This window comes from Mauremys reevesii, linkage group 4, assembly GCF_016161935.1.
Source record: "Mauremys reevesii isolate NIE-2019 linkage group 4, ASM1616193v1, whole genome shotgun sequence".
NCBI lineage: Eukaryota > Metazoa > Chordata > Testudines > Geoemydidae > Mauremys > Mauremys reevesii.
Genome location: NC_052626.1, coordinates 122,586,533 through 122,607,339, shown reverse-complemented (window position 1 = coordinate 122,607,339; position 20,807 = coordinate 122,586,533). Strand labels below are relative to the sequence as shown.

Here is a 20,807-nt window from a genome sequence, read left to right as displayed (position 1 = left end):
TACGTGCTGCTCATTTCACACGGAAGGGGTGGGTGGGAGGGTAGGCATGCAAAGTAAATGGGGATCACTTACCTACCACTAGTATGTGGCCACTTGAGCATGCACCTGACTGCGGTAGGTGTTTACACCTCTGTTTGACTTCATTTTCTAACCTACCCATCACTGGCATATGTGGTCACCCTACAGTATTAATAGTGATACGTCTCTTAATCACAGCTGCCGTCTTACAGATGATCTGGAAAGGGTGAGGAGAACTGGAATTGGCTCTCTGGGATGAGAGTACCTGCAAGGCTTAAGAAAAAGAAGAGGAGCGTTTTCCCCTTGAGTTCTCAGATAGGAGTCAGGCACTTTTGCAGTCCTTACTCGAAGGAGCAAGGGTGTACAAATCTGTAACACTGACCTCTGTTCTTACAATGTTTTGGGGGCATTGGAGTTAAACAGGGACACACAAACAGCCAACAGCCTAGAGCATTGAACAGTGTGAATAAAAATCCCTTCCCCTCTCAGTTAATCAGGTCTCACATGATTGGTATCCCTTTGGCAGAACCCATGCTCGGTCTCCATCTGTCCAGCATCTTCCAGGAAAAACACAGCTGATGAGAGCTGAGTTTCTAAAGATAAGTCAGGCAGGTAACTGGAAACCAAAAACCTTCCTGGCATCCTTCAGAAAGCTGCTAAAAGGGCTACTTTTCCCCCATTATTACAGGTTATCTTTTCAGGAACTCTTCTAGGTGTGGTTGGCTGCTAGCAGCACCTCAGTGGGGTAGCTCCAGATATGGTTAATTGGGAAGCATCTATGTAAAGGCTGAAGGCAAGTGAGTATTTTGCAGGTGTTTTTCCCCTCTTCTCCTGCAGCATGTGCCCTGCTAGCCAATCGCCTGGTGTAACTTGCACTAACTCCGGGCAGCTCTGTCTCCCAGGGGTGGTTAGATCCCCGAATAGACCTTCAGTGAGACTGCTCCTGCCTCCAAGCTAACAGACTGGACTCAGCTCATGCACTAGCAGTGTGTTTCAGATGCAGCGCTCCCAGCTTCCACCCCCACAGCCATTGTGCCTAGACTGCTGCCTGTGCCCGAGTCCGGAAAGTCCTAGTGGCAGATGGCAGCAATCCCATGCATTTATAAATGGCACTAATTAGGGCTATTAATGCTTCCCTTGCTCAGAGGGGGGCTGCGAGGCTCAGTTCATTAACATGCATAAAGCAATTTGAAATGCGTGAGAGGCGGGGAAAGGCTGTTACTATAGACCTCCTATAGACCTACATTTTGTTGCAGCTGTTCGAGGGATCCCATGTTTCTGTCCAGACTGTCTCAATGTCTATTTCCATCATGGAGGCAGCACCACCACTAAGGACCTGCCCTCCTGGGCAAACCCTCACTGTGAGAGGTGCTGGTGCTCCATCACCATCAGCTGTTACCACTCAAGACAGAGATTGTGGCGTCATTGTGGCTAGTTCTCTGAAAACATGCGCGCCATGTGCAGCGGCAGCCAGAAAGTGCTAACAGCACACTAGGACCCATTAGGAAAGGGTTAGGTAATAAAGCAGAACATATAATGCCTCAGTATAAATCCATGGTACACCCACACCTCAAATACTGCAGGCAGTTCTGGTCACCCCATCTCAAAAAAGATATATTGGGATTAATTAAAAAGGTGCAGAGAAGGGCAACAAAAATGATTAGGGGTATGGAACAGCTTCTAGAGGAGGAAAGATTAGAAAGACTGGGACTGCTCAGCTTGGAAAAGAGATGACTATTGGGGGATAGGATAGAGGTCTATAAAATCCTGACTGGGGTGGAGACAATGAATTGGAAGTGTTGTTTACCCCGTCATGTAAATACAAGAACGAGGGGTCACCTGATTAAATTAATAGGCGGCAGATTTGAAGCAAACCTAAGGAAGTACTTAGAATCTCAGGGTTGGGAGGGACCTCAGGACCTAGTCTCACCCCCTGCTCAAAGCACTTCACACAACGCACCGGCAACCTGTGGAACTCATCGCCATGAGATGTCGTGAGGACCAAAAGTATACGGTGTTCAAAAAGGAATTAGCTACGTTCATGGAGGATAGGTCCATTGATGGCTAGTAGCCAAGATGGCCAGCGACACAACTCCATGCTCTAGGTGTCCCTAAATCTCTGATGCCAGAAATTAGGACTGGATGATGGGGGATGGAGAGATCTATAATTGCCCTGTTCTGTTCATTCCCTCTGGAGCACCTGGCACAGGCCACAGTCGGAGACAGAATACTGGACTAAATGGACCATTGGCCTGACCCAGTATGGCTGTTCTTATGTCCTCATCTAGCAACGGCCAGTGTCCCAGGAGTCTGCTTGGCAGTGTTCCCACCAAGCAGCCGGGCAAGAGATGTGAGGGAAGGCAGGGCCTGGCCAATGAACTAGCAGAGGAGAGCAGGGACTGGTGTAAAAGGGGAGTAGTGGGAAAAAGAGGAGGGGTTGAGGCAATGCATAGGAATTGGGCAGTATCCTTTTAAATAGCTTGGTAGCCTTCTCGTGGGGCTTGCTGAGTGTGTCCTGTGTTTGAGAAGCTCCCAGAGCGCAGCAGAGTGAGGCCTGGCCTGGCTGAGGTGGTGGTGAAGAGGTGGTATAAACGTGGCTGTTTGGACCAGAGCTGTGCCCATGTCAGTGAGCAAGCAACTCCATGCTGCTGCCTGGCATCCAGCCGGGTGCCTGCTCTGTGGCAGGGGCTTTGTGGACAGGAAAGAGCAAACGGCCCTCGGGCTGCTGTACATGAGTGCCCTCTGCTGGCTGCCGCGCAGAGCACCCCAGACAATGGTAGGCATCCCCTGGTATTCACCCCTCCCCCACTCTTGGTGAGCACAGGAGCAAGGAAAAGGGGTGGGGGAGAGGAGAAGCAATAGTCCTTTCCAAACCCTGCCTGCAAGTGCCCTGCCCTGCTCTGTCTCCACAAGGCCAGAATGAGGTGTGAGATGCTGCTCACACATGGGAGAGGCTGAGCATTTCCCAGCCTGTACTGGCTTCTCCCTCTGGGGCACGCTGCCAGTGGAAATTTTGGCCAGAAGCAGAAGTTAGTGTCATTAGGCTCTGAAGTCCTCTGGAGCCACATGTGTGGGGGGGAATCTTTGTTCCTGATCCCCACCCCAAACATCTCTCTACAACATGGCTTACTGAGGTCAGGACGAAGCTGTGAAAGGAGAGAGCATATTCTAGATGCACTGTGGCGAATCCGCTGCAAACCACGTTGAATGATGTACCTCGAAATATCTACCACACAACCCAGGCAATCAGAGTGGCCATCTAGCCCAGTGTCACGGCTCTCATAGTGACCAGCACTACCTGTCTTGGGGGAACATGCAAAAAAACTCTCCTGATTAGGACCTGCAATAATCTGCTCTGGGAGGAGTTATTCCTTAAACCCCTTTTGTGAGTGAGGGATCCCCTGCTGTGGTTGCTGCTCGGTCCCCAGCACAAGCTCAACCCAGAATCCAGAAGCACCAGCGCTGACTGGAATTATTTAATCATCAGCAGAAGAAAGGGAAGGGAGCCATCCCTGAGTGACTCCCATCAAGCGCTGGAACTGGGCTGCCCCGTTGTAATCGGAGTCAAAAATAGCCTTCAATCAATTTCCTTTCCCGGCTCAGTGGGGAGAATGAGAGACACTTTGGGTTTTTTCTAATTAGGAAGTTAACCACTTCCTGAGCCTGGCATAGCTGTGCTGGAGCTACCTTGCATGTTCTTGTCTCCAAGCAATCAGCTGTGTGATGAATCAGGAGGCTGCCCCTGTGAGGATCCTTCCTCCCATCTCCCCACCTGGCTGCAAGCCCTTGCCACGTTGGCATTCATCATCACCTGCCTTGCAAAATCAATTCCCATGCAGCAGCTGGTTTCCAATAGGTGCCGGGATGTACATGGCACATCAGAGCTCAGAGAGGCAGTGTGTGACAATGATTAGAGCAGGACTGGCAGAGTGGGGGTTGGAGACCCTGGCTCCTATTTCTGGCTGTCGCAGGGGTGTGTGGGCGGGGACCTTGGTGGCCAGGCTCTGGGAAGGAAGTGGGGCCTGGTAATTGGAGCAGAGCACTGTGCCTCAGTGTTTGTCAATAGAAAGACACGGGTGGAGCTGTGCAGAATATCGGTGTGAGCTTCATGGCTCTCACTTGCATCGGGGTTTCTGTCTGAGCTCAGGACAGGTGGGCTCAGGGGTCTTGAGCCCAGTTTCCTGTGACACTGAGGCCAGTTCAGGTTTTTTTTGCAGAGCGGCAACATGGGACTCGGGCCTGCGATCCAAACCAGACCTAACGCAATAGCTTCTCCGGAGCCTAGGTTCATTGAAGACCCCAAAATGCAGCAAGGGGCTGGAGCCAATCCTCCTCAAGATCAGTGTCCTATGATCCTCAGTTCCCAGAAAGTCAGTGTTAGGTACATTAGGACCTAGCTGCACTCAGGGCCTGGCTGGACTGGGCACTGCACAGACCCACAGTCAGACTCATCCCAGCTCCAAAGAGCTCACAGGCTAAATAGACCAGAGAAAGGAAGAATGATTATCCCTGTGGTACGGGTGGGGAAGTTGACAGCCCATGTCTCACCTGGGGCTGCTGGGTGCTGAGCTGCACATGTAGGAATATCTGCCCCCTCGTGTCTCAGGCTGAACACCTAACAATGTTGACCCCCCGCAAAGCAGAGGGTGCTTATGTAAATGATAGCATGAGTTTTTAGGACAGGAAGGTGCTGGGGGGGGGAGGGGGGAAGAAGTGGTGCTCCAGGAGGAATTTAAGGACAGCGGTTGCAATTCATTTGGCCAGGAGATCAGGGCTAATGCCCTCGTTCATAACTATGGGCTTGTAGCAAACACAGCAGCTGGAAGTTTGGTTTCACAATCTATCTCACGCCAAGCTGGCGCCAGCAGGGGCACAGCCCTGACCACCACTTTGGTGCATTGATTCAATACTGACTGAGTGCCTCCTACTGAAGCAATGCTGCCACTTTTGCTCTTTAGGGAGATCTCCCATCCAACTCCACACCCAGCCCTAGGCTGCTCGGCTTGGAAGAGCCGACAAGATCTCTGCACAAGGTGGTAGGCACTAAAAACGAAGGTGCAACTGGGAATACATCTGATTCCATCCTGCATCTCTGCAGTGGTGCTGAAAGGAGATGGGGAAATCATTGGCTTTGGGCACTGGTACAAAGCTGGTAGAGAGAGCACATTAAAGTGAGGGACCCGCTTTAAAACAGAGATCTGGTTTGGAAGGACTATAACTTCTTCAAAAGAATATGCCCCCAGGGCACCAGATGGCAAATGTGTTCTTGCCCAGGGAGCTGCACTGGTGCTTCTGATGTGCTGGGGTCAGGTTAGAGCTTCAGGGTGTGTTGCAGAGATGTAAGAGTGATGTAATTTACCAGGAACAATTCTAACAGGTACAGGAGCCCACCTCTTCCCGATAACTTCAAACCCACTTCCAAAATTGCAGTGCCCTGGTCAGCTCCCGCAGAGGCAAGTGAGCTGAGCAATGTGCATAGAGTAAATGCCTGCAAAAAGAACACATCCAAAATATGTTCAGTAATAAAAACCCTCTGCGGCAGACTGAGAAGAACCGCAAAGCCCTGGGCTGTGTTGGGTCAGAATACATCTGTGCTTCCCCCTGCAGCCTCAATGAAGCTTCTTCTTAACCTTTGCCAGGTAGTGCCCTGAAGTTGGAGTTTAATCCCTTCTATTATTTCTCTCTCTACTGTAACTGTGGATCTTCTCATTACTCATGTGAGTATCTGTCTTTTTCTTCATATTACTGAGTTCTTGGCTTCATTGATACTTGTGGTGCAAAGTTCCACCAGTTAATTGTGTTGTGCAAAACTAGGTTCCCTTTGATTAGTTTTCCTTTTATTTTTTATTGGACGTTTCCTTGGAAAGGGGGAATAGGAGCGCCTGACTTACCTGCTCAACCCTACCCCATCTTTTACGGCTCCTGGAAGGATAAAGAGTGATGCACACAAGCAAAACAAACCTGCCACTGACCTGCTGAAACCATCCTGCCCCCATGATGTTTGTTTAGAGGGATGCTGGAGCGGGTATCTGAAAGCACTGAGGCTGGAGAAGGAGAGAGAACTAGAAAACACAGGATGTGTAGAATGGTTGGACTATCATGATGGTAGAAATCTCTTCCTTCCAAGCATAACAAGATGTTAAATGGACTGTCTTCTGCAGGGGCTGAACCCATCACCTCTTGCTCTAAAAGTGTCTCCTGCTTGAGCTAAACTCCCCAGGTATTTGCTAGTGGATTCATTAACTACTTTGCATGGTCCTGCCACTAGAGGGGGCTAAGAGCTACACTGTGTTAGCAGGAGTAAGACAAAGACCTCTGAACCCTTCCTGAATGTCCACCGGCGACACCTCGCTAACAGAGCTGCACGAGCAATCTGCTCCAGGCAGCTTTCCCGATGATGTTTGCCTGCGGTCAAGTTTGCAAAGCAGCAGTAATTTTATGTGTGAGACATTTCCCAATTGTCTGATGAAAATTTGAAGTAGATTTTCTCCACCACTCTGGAGACGACGTCGAAAGCCGCGTGCAGTCCAAAATGCACATGGTCTGGTGAAATGGTATTCTTCCCGCTGGAAGAGCAGGTGAGTCCTTGAAAGCCAGCCAGCTTAGTAGAGTAAGCAAAGGGCTGGCAGGGGCAATTCACCCATTCTTAGGCCAGGCTGTGGAAGAGGTGGTCTAACTAGTATTTTGCAAGCACTTTGCAGATATTATGGAGCTACCTCTAGGCATCACCACAATCTAACTTAGAAGCCAGGTCCTAAGATTCTCTTTCAAAGATGGGGATACTGAGGCAACAAGCAGCTAAGCGGCCCACTGATGCCAAAGAAAATGACCTCCAACTGACCGAGGATTTGAATTGCTCCCCATCAGCTTTCTGGCCTGGGCTCAGGAGATCAAAATGCAAAGGCTTGATCAAGGAATCCCTGACTCTGTCTGGGCTAGCGTGACAGGCCCTGGATAGAATCAATGAGTTGATGTAAGATCAAAATCAATGGCAATTTGCAGCTGCCCGTGCTCCTGTAGCCGTCTAGCTGCACCAAGGCAGCTTTATGGCCTCCTTCAGCTTCCTTATCACATTAGCTATGGGGTTTCTTCCTTATTGCATTATAAATTATTTCCAGAAATCAATCTAACACGGCTGCCTTGACAGGGAGGAGGATTGGAACAGACTGTCCCATCTTCTAAAGGCTGGTCATGACTCCTAGCGCTGTGCTCACCCTGAGCTCCTGGGTCCAGCATTCTCCTGAGCCCCAGATGGGGGCAGGAGCCATAAGTGCAGCACAAGGAGAGGCATCCAGTCTGTGCCCCTGCTCAGTGGGCAAACCAAAAGATGGGGAAATGCTTCATTTAAACTCCTTCCAGCTCTCCTGCTTCTCATTGCATCCCTGGCTCTCCTCCTGTGTTTAGATGGAAGACACAAATGCGGAGCGGGGAGCGAGGAAGGTTTATTTTTTCCCTCTTTCCTCTAATCCACCCTCCAGTGCTGACCTAAGTTCCCTCTAAGCTGTGTGGCTGCACAGCAGGCTATCAAGGGCCACGCAGGTAGGGAGAGGCACCTCTCCCCTGGCCCCAGGCTGCAGAGGTGAGAGAGGGTTGGGGGAAGTCCTCTCTCCCCATTGCAGACACCAGGCAGCCTGTACCCCAAACCTCTGATCCATGCCCCCACCCCCCAGAGCCCGCACCACGGGCTGTTGTTCTCAGCCTCCTGCACGCTCTTGTCCCTGCTCAGGGAGACCTTTCTGAAGAGTGATTTGTTCACTTTGCCTTTCGAATGTACTAGATTGCACCCAAGGCTGGATGTGGTGGTGGTTTTGTTGGTTTTTTTTTTTAAGTCTGGAGCTAAGAGCAAGACCCAGTGCCTGCAAGTTGAAGCTGGAACTACTGAGGCTAGAAATAAGGTGTATAAGTTTAACAAGGAGGGGCATGAACCCTTGGAACTATGTACTTAGGCCCTGGGTGCATACTGCAGTTCTTGAAGTCTGCAAATTGAGCTTGGGTGTCTCTAGTTAAAAAAATAAAAAACGTGCTGTAGCTTCGCCACTGGTGATGGGCTTGATGCAGGTAGTGCTTAAAGGGAGGGGGCTGCAGCCCAGCCAAAAAAAAAAAAAAATTAAGCCAGGGTGGCTTTAAGCAGTGTTTAACCAAAGCTGCTGCTGCCAGGTTAGGCTAGTCCTCTCCTCCCCCGTGTGCTTTCTCAGACCACTCTAAGCACTGGCTGTAGGAATCCCTGGTGCAGTTCTCCAGCCTGTTAGGTGAGGGGTGAGACAAGATGAGCAGAGTGATTCCTTTAGGCCTTGCAATCTACGACTCACTGAATCCCCTCCACCCTGAATCTTCTCTACTTTATCCTACCCTGCCCCCTGTTGTACAGGCCTGCTCTGCCCCTCATCTCCCTGAGAACAAAACCGGGGCTCAGACTGGGTGCCTGTGCAAAGCCTCAGGCAGAAGGGAAGCGGGTTCCTTCCTAAAACAACAATGGAAAAAAAATCTAGAGTAAAATCTCCAGGGCCTGAGTAACTGTTGCTGTACTTGCCTGGGCCTCACCAGGGGATTCAAGCCAGAGTCTACTTAGTACCATTACAAATAGAGGAAAATGCAAGTTTGTCTCTGCAGCAAGAGCACCCCTTTTGCCATGTACACAGGCACACATGCTGACCTGCTCACCCATGCACTCAAGTATGGACAGGCTGACACACACAGACAAACATGCACACAAGTACACGCGGTGCCGTACACCCCTCCCAACAGAGGTGTGAACACTGACATGCACCCTACACACCTGTGCATGTATGCATGGCCACCCACGCTCCCATGCACAGACACACAAGCAGGGACCCCCGCCGCAGTCCAGCCTGTGCAGTGCACTTGCAGGGGGCTGAGGGCTGCCCCTGTGGCATTTGTCCCTCTCCCAGGGAGTTGCAGCAGCCGGGAGGCTGGAGGGGTCCGGCTGGGCTCCCCTCTCCAGGGCGCTTTAGCATCCCAGGCTGCAGAAAGTTCAGGGGCTCTCCCCCGCCCCCCGGCAGGGTTCCGCGCCGCGCGGGGTGCAGGGTGCACGCGGGGAGCCGATGCAGCGGGATGTGAGAGGCATCACAATGGAGAGCGAGTTCGCGCTACCGCAGAGCGGGGAGGAGGCGGGGGGGGGGGCGATGCATCGGCGGGCTGGCCGGGCGCGGGAGCCCAAGTCCCGCAGTGCTCCGGAAGGCAGCGGCCGCGGCACCTGCCCGGTAAGCCAGCCCCCCTCCCCCCCCGGAGCATGAGAGCGCGGCGCTTGCCTGCTGTCCGGGAAGGGGGGTCCGGGCCGGGGAAGCCCCCCCACCGCGTGAAGTGCAGCCAGCTGGGGGGGGGAGGGGGGCACGGGCTGCAGTGGAAGTTTGGGGGCACCAGGCGCTGCGGGGCTCCCGGCCCCGGGGTGCTCCCCTGGGACGGGACGGGGGGTGCCCGGCCGCGGGGCAGCTCTGCCCTGGCCAACCTGGGCTCTGGGGGGGGGGGCCTGCCCGGCGCAGCTTTAGCTCCGGAGCCGCCAGCCTAGCGGCTGGGGCGATCCCGGCCAGCGGAGGCTGCCTGGGGCAGGAGCAAGTCAGTGGAATTAGTCCGGATTTACAGCAGAGTAACCTGGCCCCTAATGCTCACTGGGGCTCTGCCCCTGTCCCCGATTCAGCTGAAGTTGGAACCAGTCCTGGTCCTGCACCAGCCCCTGGGTGAGCCCCATCCCCACCTGGCTCCCCCAGCCAAGGCGAACAGCCCCTGGCAAAGGGCAGGCTGGGAGCCAGGGGCTTTCTGCCCCCACCTGCCCCTGTTTTCAGCGCTTTGCCCCAGCCCCTGACAAATGCTTTGTCCTGACGGCTGCGCGCTGCTGAGCTGGGCTGGGGTAAGGGACCCTCGACGTTTCCCTTGGGGGTGACCCAGTGGCAGCAGGGGAAGAGCTTTGGGCCAGGACCCCAGAAGCCGTTGACAGGCTGCTGCTGAGTATCCTTTGCATTGAAATAAAAACCACGTCCCCCTGCATCTTTCTGTCTCCCCATGGCACTTCCCTGGCCCCTCGCTGGAGCCATCGGAGCACCTGGCGATCATTAGTGCATTTTTCCTGGAAAGCCCAGCAGTGCCATGGGCCCCATTTTATACGCAGGGGGGCGGGGGGGCTGAGGTACAACGAGACCAAGGGCACCTCTGCGCTGTAAGAAAACACCCACCGCAGCGAATCTCAGAGCTGGGCTCCAGCCCCAGCGGGAATGTCTCTGCTGCTATTTTTAGTGCCATGGCATGAGCCCGAGTCTGTAGACCTGGCCCTGGGACTTGCTGCCATGGGTTTTTTGGGGGGGGGTTCTTTGTTTTGTTTTTTGCAGCATAGACATACCCTCAAGAGACTTGACCAAGGTCACACAGTGAGTCTCTTGCAGAGTAGAGAAGTGAGATCCTCTGGATCCCAGGTTAGGGACCTAGCTACTGGGCCATCCTTTCTTTACAAGTTTTAACAAATCCAGCCTTGCAAGTCCCCAGCGATTCTCCCCCATACCCCATGTTATAGATGGGGAAACCGAGGCACAAAAGGGCTTTGCCCAACATCTAAGAGCAACTCAGTATCAGAGACAGGAATAGTGCTGTCCCCTGATTTAAGCACCAGGCCACACTCCTGCAGTGAGGCTTGTTTTCAGTTTATCCTACCCTCCCACACTTTTGGGCTCCTTTCCACCTATCTCCCCATCAGCCCCCATTCCTCCTTCATAACCCCTGGACTCTCTCCACCACAATACCCCCACCCACCACACACAGCCTGTTACACCTGCTGCAGACCCACCGCCCCCAAGCAGGCAACAAGAATCTCTAAGGGGGAGCACAGATTCCTCCTTTCCTGCTGGAGGGGAGAGCAGTGGGCCTGGTTGTGCCCAGCACCCCCCCCCCCAAAGCTGTGCAATGCCCCCCTAGAGCATGGACAGTCCCAGTTCAGAGGGACCCAGCAGCCTCATGGTTAGATCAGGCTGAGGTGAGGCAGCTAGGGCCAGAGAGAGGGTGCCAGGGAAGAGGGAGGTCTAGTGGTGTTCACTGTAGGGTTGTGACCTGATTGAGCGTGCAGTGGGGTCTCCATGTACTCAGTACCCTTCTGTCATTGCCTCTTATGCTGTCCCATGCTCCATTTTAGCCTCCTTACCTCCACCTGCCCTTCCCCTCCTTGGACCAGACTCTGATCTCATTCACCCTGATGTAAGTCCAGAAAAACTGCCCTGGTTTCAATGCAGTTACCTTTGGATATATGCAGCGGTCGGTGAGCTCCAGCCCCTCTCTCGGCTCTCATGTAACGTGATGCCTTTTGTTGGGGCATTAGCAGCAGAGTCGAACCTGGGACCTCTGACTGTATAACCATGAGCCTCTACCACCTGAGCTAAAAGAGCCCTTGCAACTTGAAAGTTGTAGCAGACTCCTCAACCTTCATGTGGCCCGGCCACCACTAGGAAGGGAGATGTAATTTCATGTTAAGGAAACACTGGTTGTACAATATTTATGGCCTAGTGGACAGAGGACTGGACGAGCACTCAGGAGTCATAGCTTTCCCCAGCTCTGCCACTGACCTGCTGGGTGACCTTGGGCAACTCACGTCACCGCCCCATGCCTCAGTTTCCCCAGATGTAAAATGAGGATAATGATACTGACCTCCTTTGTAAAGCACTTTGAAATCTACTGATGAAAAGTGTTATATAAGAGCTAAGATTTAATTATATTATTATTATTTACAGCAATCGTTTAAATCTATATCGCTCTGGCATCTTCCCCCTGGAAGATCCCAGCGTGGTTCACCAGAGCTTGTTGTCTGATACTCACAGCCACTTTGTACCCTATGCCAATATACAGCAGGATCATGTGATTCAAAACGGGGTAGGCAGTGCTCTCCCCATATACTTGGAGCATCCTCTACTAACAAATGGGTCACATCACCTACCACTGACATGCAGCCACCTTTGAGGTGGGACACAGCTTCTTTTCAACGGCACACTACTGTACAGTTTGAGACAGGAAGTGAAGGATAATCCAGTATTCCACTGAAACTGGGGACAGGAGGTGGGGGAAAATCCTTTTAGAACATCAGCAGTGGGACACAGAGGCAAAGTGAGGTGAATGGGGTGCAGCCTGAGAGGTGAAGGGAGGGGCGGTCTTTGAGGTCCTGTGTTAGGGCAGGAGCCAGCCAAGCATGTTGGGTTATCAGGTATGTTTGGTGCAAGTGTCATTGGTCACTTTTTGTCTATTGGAAAGGCAGAGGTTCAGGCACCTGTCTAAACATTGATTGGGAATTTCCCATCAAAATGTTTTTTCAACAGAAAATACAGTTTCTACAAAGTCAAAATTTTCTGCAGGCAAATTTCAATTTTGTCAAAATTATTCAATTGTCTGTTGGGAAAATCTAAACAGAATATTTTGTTTCAGGTCAGGTCAACTGGATCGAAAGACTTCGGTTTGTCGAACGGAATCTAAACATTTAATTTCAAGTCCGCTTGACATTAAGCTGTGTTTGCCTGAGCTGCCATAATACGTTCTGAGAACTCTAATCTGTGTGCCTCTTGTAACCATTCTCCTTTATGGGTCAGGCTACTTGGCTGGACTACATCTCCCATGATGCACCACAATTTTGCCTCTGGTTGAACCAATGTGGTGCATCATGGAAAATGTAGTTCGAACAGGGATTCCTGCCCTTAGAGGAGAATGGGAGCATGAGGCATGCAAACTACAACTTCCATGAGTAGGAAGTTACCAAATTCATGTCTGTGAAAAACGTGTCATGGACTCTGAAATAGGATCTTCTCTGTGAAATCTGGTATTTCATGTACTTTTACCTTTGTGACAGACCCAGGCCAGTGGGGTACAGGAGTCTGGTAGAGGGCAAATATACTAGTCACTGGATGAGTAGTTTTCTGTTCCCTGAGTGACCAGAGCAGAGGCTGCACTAGAGTAATCAGGAACCTGCTAGAACCAATTAAGGCAGACAGGCTAAGTAGAACCCCTGCAGCCAATCAAGGCAGGCTAATCAGGGCACCTGGGTTTAAAAAGGAGCTCACTCCAGCCAGGGAGGGGGGAGCCAGAGGAGAGGAAGTGTGTGAGAGGAGCTGGGAGCAAGAGGCACAAGATGCTGAGAGTAAGAGGATGTGCTGCTGGAGGACTAAGGAGTACAAGTGTTATCAGACACCAGGAGGAAGGTCCTGTGGTGAGGATAAAGAAGGTGTTTTGAGGAGGCCATGGGAAGTAGCCCAGGGAGCTGTAGCTGTCATGCAGCTGTTACTGGAGACCCTATAGACAGCTGCAATCCACAGGGCCCTGGGCTGGAACCTGGAGTAGAGGGTGGGCCCGGGTTCCCCCCAAACCTCCCAACTCCTGATCAGACACAGGAGAAGTTGACCCAGACTGTGGGGAAGATCACTGAGGTGAGCAAATCTGCCAAATAAGCGCAGGACCCACCAAGGTAGAGGAGGAACTTTGTCACACCTTATACTATACAGCTGTCACAGGGGAGACCAGCGTTTCTCAAATTGGGGGTCCTGACTCAAAATAGGGTCATGTTGGCAGGGGGAGGTATTGCAAGGTTATTGTAAGGGGAGTTACAATATTGCCATTCTTCCATCTCCACTGCCGTCAGAGCTGGGAGGCCAGGGAGCAGCAGCTGCTGACCAGGCACCCAGCTCTGAAGGCAGCACCCCGCCAGGTGTTGGTCCTGCTTTGAGCGGGGGATTGGACTAGATGACCTCCTGAGGTCAATTCCAACCCTAATATTCTATGATTCTAACAGCAGCACAGAAGTAAGAGTGGCAATACCATACCATTCCAACCTTCTGTGCTGCTGCCTTCAGAGCTGGGTCAGGACCCCTACAGTAACAACACCGTGACATTTCAGATTTAAATTTCTGAAATTATGAAATAACGATTTTTAAAATCCTATGACCATGAAACTGACCACAATGGACTGTGAATTTAGTAGGGTGATTCAGTAGCATGGTAAGGGGATGATGACCCAGATGAATGTCAAACTAACCTGAAGCCAAATATTTCATTCTGGGAATGTTGAAATGTTTCCTTTTGATCAGAAAGGTCAAAATGTTTCATTTCATCATATCACAAAAAATGTTGATAGTTTGCTGAAATATCAGAATTTTCCACAGGATGGGAATTCTGATTTTCCAGCAGATCTGCTGATAACCCAGGGTGCAGCAGGGTTTGGGATCCACAGAGAGGACTGGGAAGTGCAATCAGGAGTGCCCTCAGGCGCATTGGAAGGAGAGGCGTGAGCGTGCAGTCGGTTTTGCTGGGATTGGGCTCTGATATGCCACTGAAAGGGACTCAAAGCAGGACGGGCTCAGGTCTGCAGGGGAGGAGGCTTATTAGCATGTTGGGTGGGCAGCTCACAGAGTGGGGAGGGGAGGTTAATGTGGAGCAGACTCAATCATGCACCAGGAGGATGGCAAATATATGTGGCAGGAGGCAGGTACATAGATGGGTGGGTTCTCGCAAACAAGAGGGCAGTCAGCGGTAGTATGGGTGGTAGTGTGCTGGGGCTGTGGGTTCAAATCCTGTACTAAGTCTCTCAAGTGATTTTTAAAGCCAGACACTGTGCAGACATGCTGCCCTGCAGTAGAGGGTCAATTGGAAGCTCGACTAGAGGTCCACTCTTTTTCTCTGACTGTCTCTGCAAAGCAGCGACTCTTCCGGGGTTTACAGCTTCCACCCAGGAACAGCCTATTTCTGCTGCCCTCCTGGGGGGGTGCGCAGCTGGTCATTAGAAGTCAGCCGCAGCCTCTGGTGGACCAGTCTGCACCCCAGCTACCACGTCAGATTCTGTTTCATGGGGGCCATGCAGCCGAAGGATCTCCTAAGGTCACCAGAAGAGAGGCGCTGGATATAAACACCCCCAGACTCTGAGCATGGAGGGGGAACGGGCGGCTTTGGAACCCAGAGGTGGATTGGAATTTTGCAGCTGACTCCTGCTTTTGTAATGGACCCAACAGAATGGTCTCCCCCCACCATCTGAATATACCCAGATCTGGATCAGAACCCAAGTTTGTCTCTTAGCCCATCTGGTACTTTGCAGTGTTAATAACATGGGCGAGAAGCACAAGTGGCATACAGTATCTGGATTACACTGGGAAATCCACCGCTGGAGTGAATTAGAGCAAGCCAAACACTCACACCCTGCTTAGAGCTAAACAGCCATCACAACGCCTTCATCCAGGACGCTGCAGAGGGGGCTCGCCAGGGACTGAGCAGACCTAGCAAACCAAGGTGCCCCCCCCACGCAGTTCAAGCCAGAGAGTCAGGAACCACAGGGAAATCTTTGTCGGTGAGCTAAGATTCCTTTGCAATGGCACAAAGTCCTGGACGGAGGCACCGAGAGGTACAATGATAATATGATAGAGACCTAGAAAGAGATTCTGATCTCTTACATGTGCTTCCAGCTGCAGTATGAGCCAGAACTTAGCGCTTCTGTAGCGCTTAATCTGTTCAGGAAAGTGCACGGTAAACCTTTACTTACCCTCACGGTCCCCCTGGGAGGTAGGTAAGTATCACTGTCTCTGTTTTGCCGTGGATGAAACAGGCACAGAGAGAAGTGACTGGTCCAGTTACACTGGGACAGTCAGGAGAAGAATTCCCTGGTCTGTTGTTTAAACCACTAGACCCAACTGCCTCTTGAGAACTCCTTCCCTGCATCCCAGACTTCAGGTCAAACCTCAAAGCAGAGCCAAACATTCTGGAGTTTCTTGGGTTAATTTCTCCCTTCCTCCCAGCAGTGGCGGCTCCAGGTACCAGTACTCCAAGTGCGTGCCTGGGGCAGCAAGCCACGGGGGGTGCCCTGCCGGTCCCTGCAAGGGCGGCAGTCAGGCAGCCTTCGGCGGCTTGCCTGCGGCAGCTCTGCCAGTCCCGTGATTCGGTGGCAATTCAGGGGCGGGTACGCCGCAGCCACAGGACTGGTGGACCTCCCGCAGGCAAGCCGCCAAATCCGCGGGACCAGGGACCTCCCACAGGCAAGCCACCGAAGGCTGCCTGACTCCTGTTCTTGGGACGGCAAAAAAGCTAGAGCCACCCCTGCCTCCCAGGAGGTTATTTCGCATTTTTGTTGCATGTCTTTGCACTGTTGTATTTTCAGCTGACATTTATCATTCTGGCCCGTGGGGCAGCAGGTGCAGGTAGGACTGAATGCTCACCTGAGTTCAGGTCAGAACTTCCACTGACCTCGGAATGTTTGCCTAGAGATCAAAGTGGGAATCTGGTCTCTACGTACTAAATATTTAGGGCCTCATCCCATTCCCATTCAAATCAATGGCAAAATCCCATGATTCAATGGGGCAGGTCCAAGTCCTTCATTCTCATAACTATTTGTTACTCACATTTATCATCACTCAGTGGGGAAAAAGTCTCGCCACTAGCACTGTCCTTGCTCTTTGTTTCTCTTCTTTCTCTGTCCTCCTCCTCATCTCCAGCTTTATTTTTTTGTCTTCTGAATTCCCTGCCCTGCGGCACTTCCCACTAACGTGGGCCATGGCCCTCTGCCCCTTTAATAAAATGTGCAGCAGTTTAGAATCATAGAATCTCAGGGTTGGAAGGGACCTCAGGAGGTCATCTAGTCCAACCCCCTGCTCAAAGCAGGACCAAACCCAACTAAATCATCCCAGCCAGGGCTTTGTCAAGCCTGACCTTAAAAACCTCTAAGGAAGGAGATTCCACCACCTCCCTAGGTAACCCATTCCAGTTCTTCACCACCCTACTAGTGAAAAAGTTTTTCCTAATGTCCAACCTAAACCTCCCCCTCTGCAACTTGAGACCATTACTCCTTGTTCTGTCATCTTCTACCACTGAGAACAGTCTAGATCCATCCTCTTTGGAACCCCCTTTCAGGTAGTTGAAAGCAGCTATCAAATCCCCCCTTATTCTTCTCTTCTGCAGGCTAAACAATCTCAGTTCCCTCAGCCTCTCCTCATAAGTCATGTGCTCCAGCCCCCTAATCATTTTTGTTGCCCTCCGCTGGACTCTCTCCAATTTATCCACATCCTTCTTGTAGTGTGGGGCCCAAAACTGGACACAGTACTCCAAATGAGGCCTCACCAGTGCTGAATAGAGGGGAATGATCACGTCCCTCGATCTGCTGGAAATGCCCCTACTTATACAACCCAAAATGCCATTAGCCTTCTTGGCAACAAGGGCACACTGTTGACTCATATTCAGCTTTTCGTCTACCGTAACCCCTAGGTCCTTTTCTGCAGAACTGCTACCCAGCCATTCGGTCCCTAGTCTGTAGCAGTGCATGGGATTCTTCCGTCCTAAGTGCAGGACTCTGCACTTGTCCTTGTTGAACCTCATCATATTTCTTTTGGCCCAATCCTCTAATTTGTCTAGGTCCCTCTGTATCCTATCCCTACCCTCCAGCATATCAACCACTCCTCCCAGTTTAGTGTCATCTGCAAACTTGCTAAGGGTGCAGTCCACACCATCCTCCAGATCGTTAATGAAGATATTGAACAAAACCGGCCCCAGCACCGACCCTTGGGGCACTCCACTTGAACGATGACATTTAAAGTGAACGATGACATTTAAAGTGTCACCATTAGAACTGGGTGAGGGGGTTTTGGTCCAAGCATTGTTTTCAATGAGAAAAGCTTTTTGGCAGGAAATTTTCCTTCTTCAAGTGATTGCTTGTGTCGATTCCAAGTAGGAGTGTGTGTGCCGCGTGCACAGTTACCAGAAGGTTTTTCCCCTAGCGGTATCCGTCGGGTCAGCTGTGGAGCCCCCTGGAGTCATGCCTTCATGGCGGTGTATATAGGTCCCTGCAGACCCACTGCCTCTTCAGTTCCTTCTTACCGCCCGTGACGGTCGTTGGAGCAGCTTCTCTCTTGCGGACAGCAAGCGATCCCCTAGTGGACTTTCTTTCATTATTATCTGTAAATAGTTAAAATCTTATAGTTAGTGTAAATAGTGTAGTTGGTTTAGAGAAGTTTCAGTTGGGGTCCACCACCCACCCATGACGTTTCCCCTCCCCGGGTACTGAGGGATGCCTTGGTCTCAGGGGTTCAAACCACGTGGGTCCTGTCTGAAGTGCTTGGAACAGGCACATCAAAGAGATAAGTGCAAAATCTGCAGAGGCTTCAAACTAAGGACCAAAACAGAGGGACTTTAGGTTGAAACTGCTCCTTATGGAGTCAGCCCTTCGTCCCCAGCTGGCCCAGGTGGCATCCGACCCCAAGCCCGGCACTTCGGTGCAGAGTGCGCTGGCCTCGGTAAGGGAGGCCATGGCGCGGAGAAAAGACTCGGGCTTTAAGGACCCTTGGCACCGCCATTCCCCGGTGCTGAAGACTCCTGGTGTGAGTGCCTGGCACCGCTCCCATTTGCCGGTGCCACACAAGAAGAAGAGGATGGACAGAGGGCGCTCTCTCACTAAAGTAGTGGAGTGAGCAGGCACTAGGGGTGTGTGTTCCACATCGGGACACACTGCTCCGGCTCCAACTCTGCCGGCACCGTTGACTCCGGCCTCGTGGGGATGTCCGGCGAATCTGCTTCTTGTGGACTCCCCAGTGCAGGAGTGTCGGGAGGAGGGCATAGACCTTCCTTCTACGCCGGACACCTTTGAGGCGGCTAGGGACCTTCTCGCAATGATGCCGCAGAGAGGCACCGTGCCCTCAAGAGGCAAGTCAGCAATGATGCGGCACCACTTGACTTCACCTCAGCGCCACTCCCCAGCGCCATCTCAGTCCACTCCGCCCTCGCCACCAAGGTCGCGGTATTCATTGGTCTCGGCGGCGGAGCTGTACACCTCTGGGCAGAGCCGGCACTGTTCGAGGCAAGAAGGGCAGCCACTACCCGTGATGTCCTGGCCTCTGCAGTGGCAGGTGCTGGCTCAATGGCCCTACTGGACACTGTGGGCCTAGCACCAAGCCCAAGGGCCGGGGTCCAGATCCCTGTCGGTGGCTTCAGAGGATTGGGTCCCTCCATCATCGACTTCAGTAGTCCAGGAACCTCTGCACTGGTACTGGTACCAAGAGAGGTGCGGGCCCGGAACCAGCACAGTCCCCAGCACCACACAAGGTGTCTCGATGCAGGAGGATCCCCGTGAACCAGAGGGGCAGGAAGACCCACTGCCCCCACAGGCATTGTCCTCATCCTCCCCGGATGAAGCGGTGGTGGGCACTTCCACCACACTGCCTGACACGCACACCAGGGCACACCAGGAGCTGCTCAGGAGGGTAGCTCAAAACCTAAGCATGCAGGCAGAGGAGGTCTCGGAGAAGACAGACCCCTATGGCGGACGTTCTGGTCCCTGAGGGTCCTTCAAAGGTGCCTTTGCCCCTCATTAAAACTATCAGGAACACCACTAAGGTGCTGTGACAAACACCCACATCTCTTCCCCCCATGGCAAAAGGGGTAGCAAGGAAATATTTTGTGTCATCCAAGAGGTATGAGCACATGTTTACCCACCCTTAACCAAGTACTCCAGTGGTGGAGGTGGCCAACCAGAAAGAAAGACAGGGACAGCTGGGGCCGATCCCTAAGTCCAAAGAGGCAAAGAATCTGGATCTCTTGGGTAGGACAGCGTATTCTATTGTGGGGGCTCCAGCTTTGCATAGCCAACCAGCCAGCAGGCCTGAACCTCAATAGCTACAATTCCCGGAACACATTGTCCAAGTTCCAGAAACTACTACTGGTGGACTCCTGCTGCAAATTTGTGGCTGTCCTGGAGGCAGGACAGGTCATGAGGACCTCCTTACAGGCCTCCCTGGACTCAGCGGAATCAGTGACTCAGACTGTGGCAACCGCGATAGCCATGAGATGCAGCTCATGGCTTCAAGTCTTGGGACTCCCGTATGAAGTCCAAAACACCATCCAAGACTTGCCTTTTGACTGTTCAGGACTCTTTTCAGAGCACTCAGACACTGGGTTCCAAAGCCTGAAGGATTCACGGGCAACCCTTAAGTCCCTGGGGCTTCATACGCCAGCCCCCCGGAGAAAGCCCTTCAAGCCACAACCTGCCCCTCACTTCTACTCAGCTCCTCCCAGGCAGGACTATAACAGGAAGCGAGGCAGGAGTAAAAGGAGGAAGCCCTCTCAGTCCTCCTCTAGTCAGGTCCAGGGTGCAGTAAAGCAGCCCTCAGCCTCTAAGCCAAACTTTTGAAGGTGCGCCCAGGGGTGATGCACCAGTCCAAATCCTGGATCCTTCCCCTCCCTTTGTGAATTGTCTATCCCATTTCTACTGTGCCTGGGCTCAAATCACCTAAGACTGATGGGTCTTGAGCATGGTAGAGTTGGGATATTCTCCCCAATTCTGTTCCCTTCTGCCTTCCCACCCACCCTTCCCGTCCCTCTTCAGGGACCCTTCTCACAAGCAACTTCTAGTGCAGGGAGGTGCAAACGCTCCTACAACTCGAGCAGTAGAGGAGGTTCCTCTGGAGTTCAGGGGCAGGGGGTCCTACTCCCAGTATTTCCTCATCCCCAAGGCCAAGGGTGGGCTCAGGTCTATTTTAGAGCTGCGAAACCTAAATGGATTCATGAAGAAGTTAAAGTTCCGCATGGTCTCTCTGGCTTCCATCGTTCCCACCCTGGAGTCGGCGGCCTGGTACGCCGTCCTCGATTTGAAGGACATGTACTTTCACGTGTCCATAATTCCATCCCACAGACGGTTCCTCTGTTTCTTGGTCAGCAACACTCACTGTCAGTTCATGATCCTCCCCTTCGGCCTCTCAGCAGCCCCTCGGGTATTCACCAAGTGCATGGCGGGCATGGCAGCCTTCCTACGGAAGTGGCAAGTGCAAGTATTCCCATACCTAGATGACTGG

The 20,807-nt window shown here is 52.2% G+C and overlaps 1 protein-coding gene across 2 annotated transcripts in view; it reads left to right on the top strand.

Annotated features, from left to right (window-relative positions):
* Positions 1–20,807, top strand: part of SYT2 (synaptotagmin 2) — a 201,140-nt gene that overhangs the window by 89,996 nt on the left and 90,337 nt on the right. Inside the window, exon 1 of one of the 2 annotated variants that reach the window (XM_039537405.1) lies at positions 9,154–9,239. The exons of the other annotated variant lie outside the window; for it this stretch is intronic. The gene's annotated coding sequence lies outside the window, so the exon portion shown is untranslated. Of the gene's footprint in view, positions 1–9,153; positions 9,240–20,807 lie in introns of those variants that run through there. 2 annotated transcript variants of the gene reach the window in all.